This window comes from Colobus angolensis, unplaced genomic scaffold (genome assembly GCF_000951035.1).
Source record: "Colobus angolensis palliatus isolate OR3802 unplaced genomic scaffold, Cang.pa_1.0 Scaffold358, whole genome shotgun sequence".
Lineage (NCBI taxonomy): Eukaryota > Metazoa > Chordata > Mammalia > Primates > Cercopithecidae > Colobus > Colobus angolensis.
The window spans coordinates 1,156,449-1,168,249 of record NW_012116910.1 but is presented as its reverse complement, the minus strand read 5'-3'; the positions used below and the strand labels follow the sequence as shown (position 1 = coordinate 1,168,249).

General features: G+C 44.9%; 1 protein-coding gene across 1 annotated transcript in view; it reads right to left on the bottom strand.

The window, feature by feature from the left end:
• TERT (telomerase reverse transcriptase) overlaps positions 1-11,801 on the bottom strand; it is a 53,740-nt gene that overhangs the window by 39,575 nt on the left and 2,364 nt on the right. The window lies entirely within an intron of this gene.

Below are 11,801 nucleotides of genomic sequence, written 5' to 3'. Positions count from 1 at the left end.
ATGGTAGCTCTATTTTTTAGTTTTTTGAGGAACTTTCAAACTGTTCTCCATAGTGGTACCAATTTCCATTTCCACCAACAGTGTCCAAGGGTTTCCTTTTCTCCACATCCTCACCGGCATTTGTTATTGCCTGTCTTTTGAATAAGAGCCATTTTAACCGGGGTGAGATGATATAGTAGTTTTGATTTGCATTTCTCTGATGATCAATGACATTGACCACGTTTTCAGATGCCTGGTTGCCATTTGTATGACTTATTTTGAGAAATGTCTACCCAGATCTGTTGCTTATTTTTAAAAATCAGCTTATTAGGTGTTTTTCCTATAGAGTAGTTTGAGCTCCTTTTATATACTGGTTATTAATTCCTAGTTAGATGAATAGTTTGCAGATGTTTTCTCCCATTCTGTGGGTTGTCTCTTCTCTTTGTTGATTGTTTCCTTTGCTGTGCAGAAGCTTTTTAACTTGACATGATCCCATTTGTCTGTTTTTGCTTTGGTTGCCTGTGCCTGCAGGGAATTACTCAAGAAGTCCTTGCCCACTCCAACATCCTGGGAGTTTCTCCAGTGTTTTCTTTTAGTAGTTTCAAAGTTTGAGGTCTTAGATTTAAGTCTTGAATCCATTTTGATTTGCTTTTGTATATGGTAAGAGATAGAGTTCTAGTATTGTTATTTTGCATATGGATATCCAGTTCCTCCAGCACCATTTATTGAAGAGATTATCTTTTCACCAAAGTATGTTCTTGGCACCTTTGTCAAAAATGAGTTCACTGTAGATGCATGGATTTGTTTCTGGATTCTCTATCCTGTTCCTCTGGTCCATGTGTCATCTGTTTTTATGCCAGTACCATGTGGTTTGGGTTACTATAGCTTTGCAGTATAATTTGAAGTCAGGTAGTGTGATGCTTCCAGTTTTGTTCTTTTTGCTCAGGATAGCTTTGGCTATTCTGGGTCTTTTGTGTGGTTCTATACAAATTTTAGAATTGTTTCTTCTATTTCTGTGAAGAACATCATTAGTAGTTTAATAGGGATTGCATTGAATCTGTAAATTGCTTTGGGTAGTATGGACATTTTAACAGTATTTATTCTTCCAATCCATGAACATGGAATGACTTTTCCTGTTTTGTTCCCTCTTCAATTACTTTTATCAATGTTTTATAGTTTTCATTGTAGAGATCTTTCACTTCTTTGGTTAATTCCTAGGTGTTTAATTTTATTTGTAGCTATCGTAAATAGCATTGATTTTTTGGTTTCTTTTTCAGATTGTTTGCTGTTGGAATATAGAAATACTGCTGATTTTTGTACATTGATTTTGTATCCTGCTGTACCAAATTTCAGTTCTAATAGTTTTTTAGTGGTGTCTTAAGTCTTTTCCAGATATAACATCATATCATCTGCAAACAGGCTAATTTGACTTCTTCCTTTCCAATTTGGATGCCTTTTCTTTCTTTCTCTTATCTGATTGCTCTTGCTAGGACTTTTAGTTCTATGTTGAATCACAGTGGTGAAAGTGGCCATCCTTGTCATTTTCCAGATCTTAGAGGCAAGGCTTTCAGTTTTCCTCATGATACTACCTGGGTCTGTCATATAGGGCTTTTATTATGTTGAAATATGTTTCTTCCTCTTCCTCTTTCCCTTCCCCTTCCCCTTCCACTTCTCCTCCACCTCCTCCTTCTCCTCCTCCTTCCTTCTTCCTTCTGCCTCCCTTCTCCCTTCTCCTTCTTATTCAATGGGATCTTGTTCTGTTGTCCAGGCTGGAGTACAGTGACATGTTCGTGGCTCACTGCAGCTTCGACCTCCCAGGCTCAAGTGATTCTCCCACCTCAGACTCCAGAGTAGCTGGGACTATAGGCATGTGCCATCATGCCTGGCTAATTTTTTAAAAAAGTTTTTTTGTAGACCAGGTCTCATTATGTTGCCCAGGCTAGTCTCAAACTCCTGGACTCAAGCAATCATCCCACTTTGGCCTCCCAGAGTGCTGGGATCCCAGGTGTGAGCCACTGTGCCTGGCCTGTATGTTTCTTGTATACCTGGTTTTTGGAGGGTTTTTATAATGAAGGGTGCTAAATTTTATCAGATGCTTTTTTTGCATAAAGTGAAATAATCATATAGTTTTTGTCCTTCATTTTGTTGGGATGATGTATCACATTGATTGATTTGCATATGTTGAACCATCCTTCCATCCCTGGAATAAATCCCACTTGGTCACAATGAATGATCTTTTGAATGTGTTGTTTAATTTGGTTTGCTAGTGTTTTGTTGAGGATTTTTGTATCAATATTCATCAGGGATATTGGCCTGTAGTTTTCTTTCTGTTTTTTTTTTGTTTGTTTTTGATGTGTTTTTGTCTGGTTTTGGAGTCAGGGTAATACTGGCAACGTAGAATGAGTTTGGAAGTATTCCTTCCTCTATTTTTCAGAATAGTTTGAGTAGGATTGGAATTCATTCTTCTTTAAATGATTGGTAAAATCCAGCAGTGAAGCCATTGGGTCCTGGGCTTCTCTTTGCTGAGATACTTTTCATTATGGCTTTAATCCCATTGTTACTGGTCTGTTCGAGCTTTGGATTTCTTCATGGCTCAATCTTGGCGGGTTGTATGCTTCTAGGAATTTGTCTGTTTTTTCTAGGCTTTTCCATTGATTAGTGTACAGTTGCTGATAGTAGCCTCTAGTGATCCAGTTGTAATGTCTCTTTTGTCATCTCTGACTTTATTTATTTGGGTCTTTTTTCCTTTTTTCTTAGTCTGGCCAAAGGTTTGTCAATTTTGTTTATCTTTTCAAAAAACCAACTTTTAATTTTGTTGACCTTTTGTATTGTTATCTTTGTTTCAGTTTCATTTATTTCTGCTTTGATCTTTATTATTTCTTTTCTTTTACCAATTTTGGGTTTAGTTTGCTCTTGCTTTTCCAGTTCTTTAAGATGCATCATTAGGTTGTATTTTTAAGTTTTTCTACTTTTTTTTTTTTTTTTTCTTGAGACAGGGTTTCACTCTTGTTACCCAGGCTAGAGTCCAATGGCATGATCTCGGCTCACCGCAACCTCCGCCTCCTGGATTCAAGCAATCATCCTGCCTCAGCCTCCCGAGTAGCTGGGATTACAGGCATGTGCCACTGTGCCCAGCTAATTTTGTATTTTTAGTAGCAATGGGGTTTCTCTGTGGTGGTTAGGCTGGTTTCGAACTCCTGACCTCAGGTGATCTGCCTGCCTTGGCCTCCCAAAGTGCTAGGATTACAGACATGAGCCACTGTGCCCAGCTTTTCTACTTTTTTTGATGTAGCTGCTTATAGCTATAAACCTCCTTCTTAGTACTGCTTTTGCTGTATACCATGGGTTTTGGGATGTTATGTTTCCATTATCATTTGTTTAAACAAATTTTTCAATTTCCTTTTTAATTTCTTCATTGACTCACTGGTCATTCAGGAGTATATTATTTAATTTTCATGTGTTTGTATAGTTTTCAAAATTCCTCTTGTTGTTGATTTCTGGTTTTATTCCATTGTGGCCAGAGAATATGCTTTATATTATTTCAATTTTTTTGAATCTTTTTTTTTTTTTTTGAGACAAGGTCTCATTCTGTCACCAAGGCTGGTGTGCGTTGTTGCAATCATGGCTCACTGTAGCCTTGAACTCTTGGGTTCAAGTGATCCTCCCACTTCAGCCTCCTAAGTAGTGGGACTACAGGCAAACACCACTATGCCTGGCTAATTAAAAAAAAAAAAAATTGTAGAGACAGGGTCTCACTATTTTGCCCAGGCTGGTCTCAAACTCCTGTACTCAAGTGATCCTCCCAACTCAGCCTCCCGAAGTGCTGGGATTACAAGCATAAGCCATCATGCCTGGCTCAATTTCTTTGAATTTTTAATGGCTTGTTCTGTGGCCTAATATATGGTCTATCATTGACAATGATCCACGTGCTGAGGAAAAAAATGCGTGTTCTGCAACTACTGGATGAAATGTCCTGTAAATATTAATTAGGCACATTAGGTCTATATTATAGATTAAGTCCAATTTTTTGGTTGATTTTCTGTCTGGATGATCTGTCCAATGCTAAAAGTGGGGTGTTGAAGTCTCCAGCTATTATTGTATGGTGATCTATCTCTCTCTTTAGCTCTAATAATATTTGCTTTATATATCTGGGTGTCCCAGTGTTGGATGCATATAAATTCATAATTGTTATATCTTTTTGTTTTATTATTATATAATTACTTTGTCTCTTTTTATTTTTTTTGTCTTGAAATCTATTTTGTCTGATGTAAGTATAGCTATTCCTGTTCTTCTTTTGGTTTGCATTTGCACAGAATATTTTTCCATCCTTTTATTTTCAGTCTATGTGTACCTTTATAGGTGAAGTGAATTTTTGTAGGCAACAGATCATTGAGTCTTGCTTTTTCATCCATTCAGCCACCTTATGCCTTTTGATTGGAGAGTTTAGTCTATTTACATCCAGCATTATTACTGATAAGTAAGGAATGACTCCTGCTATTTTGTTGTTTTCTGGCTGTTTTGTGGTCCTCTCTTCCTTCTTTCTTTCCTTCCTGTGTTCGTTTTAGTGAAGGTGATTTCTTCTGGTGGTATGATTTAACTTATTGGTTTTTATTTTTGATGTATCTGTTGTATGTTTTTTGATTTGAAGTTACCATGAGACTTACATGTGCCATGAGACTTGCAAAGGTGCCCAGCCAAAAGTTCTCTCTATATATGTATTTTGTTTGTTTGTTTTTGAGACGGAGTTTCACTCTGTCACTCTGTAGTGCACTGGTGCAATCTTGGCTCACTGCAACCTCTGCCTCCCAGTTCAAGCGATTCTCCTGCCTTAGCCTCCTGAGTACCTGGGATTACAGGCATGTGTCACCTCACCCAGCTAATTTTTGTGTTTTTAGTAGAGATGGGGTTTCGCTCTTGTTGCCCAGGCTACAGTGCAGTGGCATGATCCCGCCTCCCGGGTTCAAGCGATTCTCCTGCCTCAGCCTCCTGAGTACCTGGGATTACAGGCATGTGTCACCTCACCCAGCTAATTTTTGTGTTTTTAGTAGAGATGGGGTTTCGCTCTATTGGCCAGGCTGGAGTGCAATGGCATGGTCTTGGCTCACTGCAACCTCCACTTCCCGGGCTCAAGCGATTCTCCTGCCTCAGCCTCCCAAGTAGCTGGGACTACAGGCGCCCGCCACCTCGCCCGGCTAGTTTTTTGTACTTTTTTAGTAGAGACGGGGTTTCACCGTGTTAGCCAGGATGGTCTTGATCTCCTGACCTCGTGATCTGCCCGTCTCGGCCTCCCAAAGCGCTGGGATTACAGGCTTGAGCCACCATGCCTGGCCTATAAAATGTTTTTTATATTGTGTTGTTTCTTACAAGAAATCTATATTGTTTTCATTGTTTCTTGGTCTGTCATTAATCTCTTTTCCTCTGATATTCTCTTTGTTGCTGGTTTTCAGCAATTTGACTGTGATATAACTTTTAGTTTCTTCCTGTGTCTTGTTCTTTGTTTTGTTGAGCTTCTTGGATCTGTGGTTTTATGTTTTTCCTCATACTTGAAAATTTTTTAGACATTATTTCTTAAAGTATTTTCCCCCTGCCTCTGGTCCTACAGGGCCTCTACTTACACATATGTGAGGCCAATGGAACATCTGCCGAAGCTCACTGATGCCCTTTTCTTTTCATTTCTTTATCTTTTTTTTCCTGCATTTCACTTCACATAGTTTTTGTTGCTGTGTGTTCAAATCCATTAATCTTTTCTTCTGCAATGCCTCATCTTCCATTGATCTAATCCAGTGTATTTTTCTTCTCAGACATTACACTTTTTTCTGTAGAAGTTTGGCAAGGATCTTTTGCGTCTTCCATGTCTCTGCTTAACATTTTAATCTTTGTTCTAGCTGCTCGAACATGCAGAATAAAGGTTAATAACAGTTTTAATATCCTTTTCTACTAACTCTGTCACGTCTGTCGTTCCCGGGTCAGCTCTGGGTGGTTTTCTCCTCACTGCAGGCCTTGTTTCCTCACTTCCTCACCTGCCTGGTAATACGGATGCATGCAGTGTGAGTTTCTTCTTGTTCGGTGATGTATATTTTTGTGTTCCTAAAAATACAGTTTAGTTTTTCCTGGGAAACAGTTACATTCCTTGGAAAAACTCGATCCTTCTGAATCCTGTGCTTGGGCTCCAGTAAGTGGGACCAGGGCAGGGGTTGATCCGTGAGGAAGGTTTTTCTCCACTACTGAGGCCAGACTCTTCTGAATATCCAGTCAATACCTTGTGAATTGAGCATTTCTAACTCACAAGGTATTGACCGGAGTACTCAGAAGAGTCGTCAGGCCAAGATAATTGACATTTGGGCTGGGCGTGGTGGCTCACGCCTGTAGTCCCATCACTTTGGGAGGCTGAGGTAGCTGGATCAGGATCACTTGAGCCCAGGAGTTTGAGACCAGCCTGGGCAACATGGTGCAACTCTGTCTCTACAAAAAATATAAAAATTAGCCAACTGTGGTGGCAAGTGCCTGTGGTCCCAGCTAATTGGGAGGCTGAGGTGAGAGGATCACCTGTGCCCAGGGAGGTCATAGCTGCCGTGAGCCAAGGTCGCACCCCTGTACTCCAGCCTTGGTGACAGTGAGACCCTGTCTCTGAGGCCAGGCTCTACTGAGTACTCCTGTCAATACCTGGTGAATTAGGGTTGGGTGCGGTGGCTCATGCCTGTAATCCCAGCACTTTGGGAGGCTGAGGTGGGTGGATCACTTGAGGCCAGGAGTTCGAGACCAGCCTGGCCAACATGGTAAAACCTTGTCTCTACTAAAAATACAAAAATCAGCCAGGCATGGTGGCATGTACCTGTACTCCCAGCTACTCAGGAGGTTGAGGCAGGAGAATTGCTTGAACCTGGGAGGAAGAGGTTGCAGTGAGTCAAGACTGCACCACTGCACTCCAGCCTGGTCAACCGAGTAAGATCCTGTCTCAAAAACAAACAAAAATAAAAATAAAACAAAAAACAACAACAAAAAAATCCTGGTGAATTAGAACCTTATCTACTCTGGCTAATTAGAACTGGCACTATTCCTGTGCGAACACCATTCCTTCCAATCCTGTTGGGTAGTTCTTACTTGGATCTTTTCCTGTAATCCAGTCCTTTTTCTGCTACACATGCTGATCAACCATCAGCCGCATACTGCAGGTTCCCGAAGCCCAGTCTCCACACAGCTCGCTCCTCCAGTGCTTTCTTGGACCTCAGCCACCTTGGCCTCCCTGGTCTCCAGCTCCATCTCCTCACCCCAGGGAGACGACCAGGTCCAGCCTCAGGTGGGCACCATTGCCTGGACAGTCTTCCCAGGTAGGCGATTGTAGGCTTGCTGCATTTGGCTCCTGCCTTTTGAGGTTCACCTTCCTTGGCTGAGGTTCAGGATCTTTAGGGCTGTGATTTCATACATTTTGTCTAGTCTGTTGGTGGTGTTGTCATGTCAAATGGGAGGACGAATCCCGTTCCTGTTGCTTTATTTTGTCCAGAAGTGAAAGTTCCTAGAGCAAGGCTGAAGATTAACGAGCTCACTAATCAGCTCTAAAGGTACGAAACAAAATATGAAAATAGACCGATGAATGTACAAAGAAACGAGCAATGGATCTGAGCAGAAATTAGTGAAGGAGAAAACAAAATATCAAGAATCAGCAAAGCTAAACATTTACTCTTCTAGGAAAGACTAATAATAATGAAAATGACAAAAACAAATCATTCAAGAAAAATAAAGATACAAATAACTACGTAAGTGATGCAGGACAGGCAAGCCCCAAAGTGGGGCTTAGCAGGTGAGGGTTCTTGGCTTCGCCCAGGGCAGAACTCAAGGATGAGCCAGTGGCAGTGTTACCGGTGGAGGGTGTCCAGGTTCTTGGTGTTTTGAACAAAGAATTGGACAAAATGCACAAAGCAATGAAAAAAAAGAAAAAGCACAGATTTATTAAAGCAAAAGTACAGTCCACAGAGTGGGAGTGGGCTCAAGTAACTGGCTCAAGAGCCCAGGTACAGAATTTTGGGGGTTTAAATATCCTCTAGAGGTTTCCCATTGGTTACTTGCTATATGCCCTATGTAATTGAAATACTGGCCCACAATTGGTCAGCTCAGTTGTGGAAAGCGACCAATCAGAGGCTGAAGTGAAGTTAAAGTGTTATATTCGTATGCAAATGAAGACCTGGCCCTAGACCAATCTGATTGGTTGCAGGAGGGGACTAATCAGAGGTACTTTCAATTTTTCATCTGCCACTCAGAAAAAAGAGGAGGGGGGGTTGCAAAGGGAGTAGCCTCTGGTCCTTTGGTTACTTGAGCTCGGAAAGTTGGGGTTTTCCTTTTGATTTAGTTCTAGCAAGTCAGCGTGAATCAGCCTTAGGTTCCCTGCCTCCAGACCCTATTCTCCTGCCTCAGTAGGGTGGAAGGAAATAGCTGTATGGAAGCAGCAGGGTTATAGGTCAGGCAGTGTGACAGCCCCAGGACTGCTCCCGTGGGGGAGTGCTCCCCACAGGCGGCACACTGAGGGCAGGGCTCCCCACAGGCAGTGTGACAGCCCCAGGGCTGCTCCCGTGGGGTAGTGCTCCCCACAGGCGGCGTGCTGAGGGCAGGTCTCCTGAGGGTAGGGCTCCCAAAGTCGGTGTGCCCAGAGCAGGGCTCCCCACAGGCGGTGTGACAGCCCTGGGGCTGCTCCTGCCAGGCAGGGCTCCTCATAAGTGGCCTGCTGAGAGCGGCAGCTCAGGGCAGGTCTGCAGTTAGGTTTGTAACCACTTTTAATTATATGCAGATTAAGCGGCGGTTTATGCAGAAATTTCTAGGGAAGGGGTAGTAACCGTTGGGTTGGGGTCATTGCTATGACGGGGGTGGTGATGTCCGGGGGTTGCCACAGCAATGGGAAACACTGGCGGGCATGTCTTATAGAAAGCTGCTTCCACCCGGGCCCTGTTTCAGCTGGTCCTTAGTTCCCTGTTTCAGCTAGTCCTCAGTTGGGTCCAGGGTCCAAGTCCCACCTCTAACCTCATAAGAAGTTGTTACGGGATGTACTGTGTCCTCCCCAAAATCTATGTGTTAAAGTCCTAACCCCCAAGACTTCAGAATGTGCCCTTATTTGGAAATAGGATCTTTGCACTTGTGATTAGTTAAGATGGGGTCATTAGGGTGACCCTAAGCCAGTGACTGGTGTCCTTATAAGAAGGATAAATCTGGACACAGAGACAGACGGGCATCAAGGGAAGATGATGTGAAGACACAGAGAGAAGACGGCTGTGTGCAAGCCAAGGAGAGGCTGACATAGGGCATCCCTCGCAGCCTCAGAGGGAGCCCGTCCCGCCCACACCTGATCTGGGACTGTGGCCTCCAGAACGGAGTTGGCCAATGTCTGCTATTGAAGCTGGAGCCGCAGTGCTTTGCTGTGGCCACCCCCACAAGCTCACACAGGGGTGGAGAAGCAGACGTTGCCACAGGTGTCATGTAAATCAAGACAGTGCTATGCCAACGTCATGCCAAGGCAGTTGATATTTGGGCTGGGTGCAGTGGGTGCACACCTGTAGTCCCAGCATTCTGGCCAAGGTGGGTGGTGGATTGCTTGAGCCCAGGAGTTTGAGATGAGCCTGAGTAACACGGCAAGACCCCATTGCTACAAAAAGATAAAAAAATTAGCTGGGCATGGTGGCTCAGGCCTGTAATCCCAGCAATTTGGGGAGCTGAGGTGGACAGACCACTTAAGGTCAGGAGTTTGAGACCAGCCTGGCCAATGTGGTGAAACCACCTCTACTAAAAGTATGAAAATTAGCCAGGTGTGGTAGTGTATGCCTGTAGTCCCAGCTCCTCAGGAGGCTGAGGTGTGAGGATCACCTGTGCCCAGAGAGGCTGAGACTGCAGTGAGCTGAGATTGCACCGCTGCACTCCAGCCTGGACGACAGAGTAAGACCTTGTCTCTAAAATAAAAAAGATAGTTGTCATTTTAGGTCAAACGGACAAATTATTTAAATAAACAAAATATTATAATAAAACTTCAAGGGGAAATAGAAAATCTGCATGGTATTATTATCACAGAATTTACAGAAATTAAAACACTAGTGAAAAAAAAATCCCACAAAGGAAACCGCAGACTTAGGCGGTTTCATCAGTTGCATCTACAAGTGCCTGAGGGGATGATTTTAGACAACAGGCGAAGAGGAAATGCTCTCAGCCTCTGTCTGTGGTCACGGCAGCTTCAGTGAGCCAGCCCTGCACGATCGGCTCTGCACGGTGTGATTGGAAGGAACAGGAAACGGAAAACACGAAGAGGCCACCCAGATGGTCAGTGAGGATACAAAAAGGTTTTCAACACCGCTAGTCAGCAGGGAAATGCATGTTTAAACCTCAAAAAGACTCCACTACACACCCACCAGAGTGGCTAAAATTAAAGACAGCAGCGTTGCGTGCTGGAGAAGGGGTGATGCCATAGGGCTCCCATGCCACGGTGCCCAGCCAGAGTGCACAGCCCCCTTAGAACGTGGGTGACGTGTACTGAAGCTCAGCACACATGCACCACGACAGCCACGTCCCCCCTGGGTCTGCGCCTCAGAGGCAGGCACAGGCATGTGCAAGGTTTGATCCATAACGGCCCGGGTTCCTGCCATGGAATGCCACATGGAAGAAAGTTACAAATGAGTGCCGCTTGCGACACCACAGATGGACACCAGACAGAGCCCAGCCCGAGAACCTGGGTACCAGAGCTCCCAGTGTGACTGCTCCAGTGTGGGCCTTGGATCCAGTGACCCTTGGGTGGGGTTCACCTGTATGGTTTCCACTGAGAGGGCCCTGTGGGACCGGGGTCCGTCTGTAGCCTGACTCGGGTGCTCGGTGCTGGAGTGTGGAAGCATGGAGGGCTTGTTGAGCTGCACGGGGTGTATCTGCTACGACACTGTGTGGAAACTGTAGTCACAAGTTTTTAAAAAGTGCCTGCCAGCCGGGTGCAGTGACTCACGCCTGTAATCCCAGCACTTTGGGAGGCCGAGGTGGGCAGATCACCTGAGGTCAGGAGTTCAAGACCAGCCTGGCCAACATGGTGAAATCCCGTCTCTACTAAAAATACAAAATGAGCTGGGCGTGGTGGCGGTTTGTAATCCCAGCTACTCGGGAGGTCTCTGAGGCAGGAGAATCGCTTGAACCTGGGAGGCGGAGGTTGCAGTGCCAGCCTGGGTGACAGAGCGAGACTCTGTCTCAAAAAAAAAATAACAATAAAAGAGTCCACCTCTCAGTGCACCAGCTGAGTCCAGCCAGCAGTACAAAAGCCACTGGGACATCACAACGGAAGGTTCAACAAGGGAAATGGCAGGATGAGGGAGAGGTGGGCGTGTCCCACCAGACATCAGGGTCCAGCCCTAGAACCACGGATGTGACCCACACACTGGAGTGGACTCTGTGGCCACCATCACACTTGGGATCTTGGACGGGAGATGATGCTGGGTAATCGTCTGGGGCGGATGGAACCACGGAGGGTAGGGGTGAGAATCAGGGATATGACCACAGAGGCAGAGGTCAGGTGAGGCGAAGAAGGGGCCACGAGCCTGGGAATGCAAGGAGCACAGCTCTCGAGGTGGCGAACGCGAGGACCGGAGCACCTGTAGCCTCTGGAGGGCACGGCCTGCCCACACCTCAGCCGCCGCCCAGGGAGATCTGGTCTGGACTTCTGGCCTCCAGAACCACAAGAGAACAAAGATGCTGCTTGAAGCATGGAAGCTGTGGGGATTGTGGCCGTGGCTGTGGGACACTGGCTGGGGGACACTCAGGCGGTGGCTTTTCCAGGACCAGCGTCTCTGCAGGGACTGCTGCTCTGAAAGCAT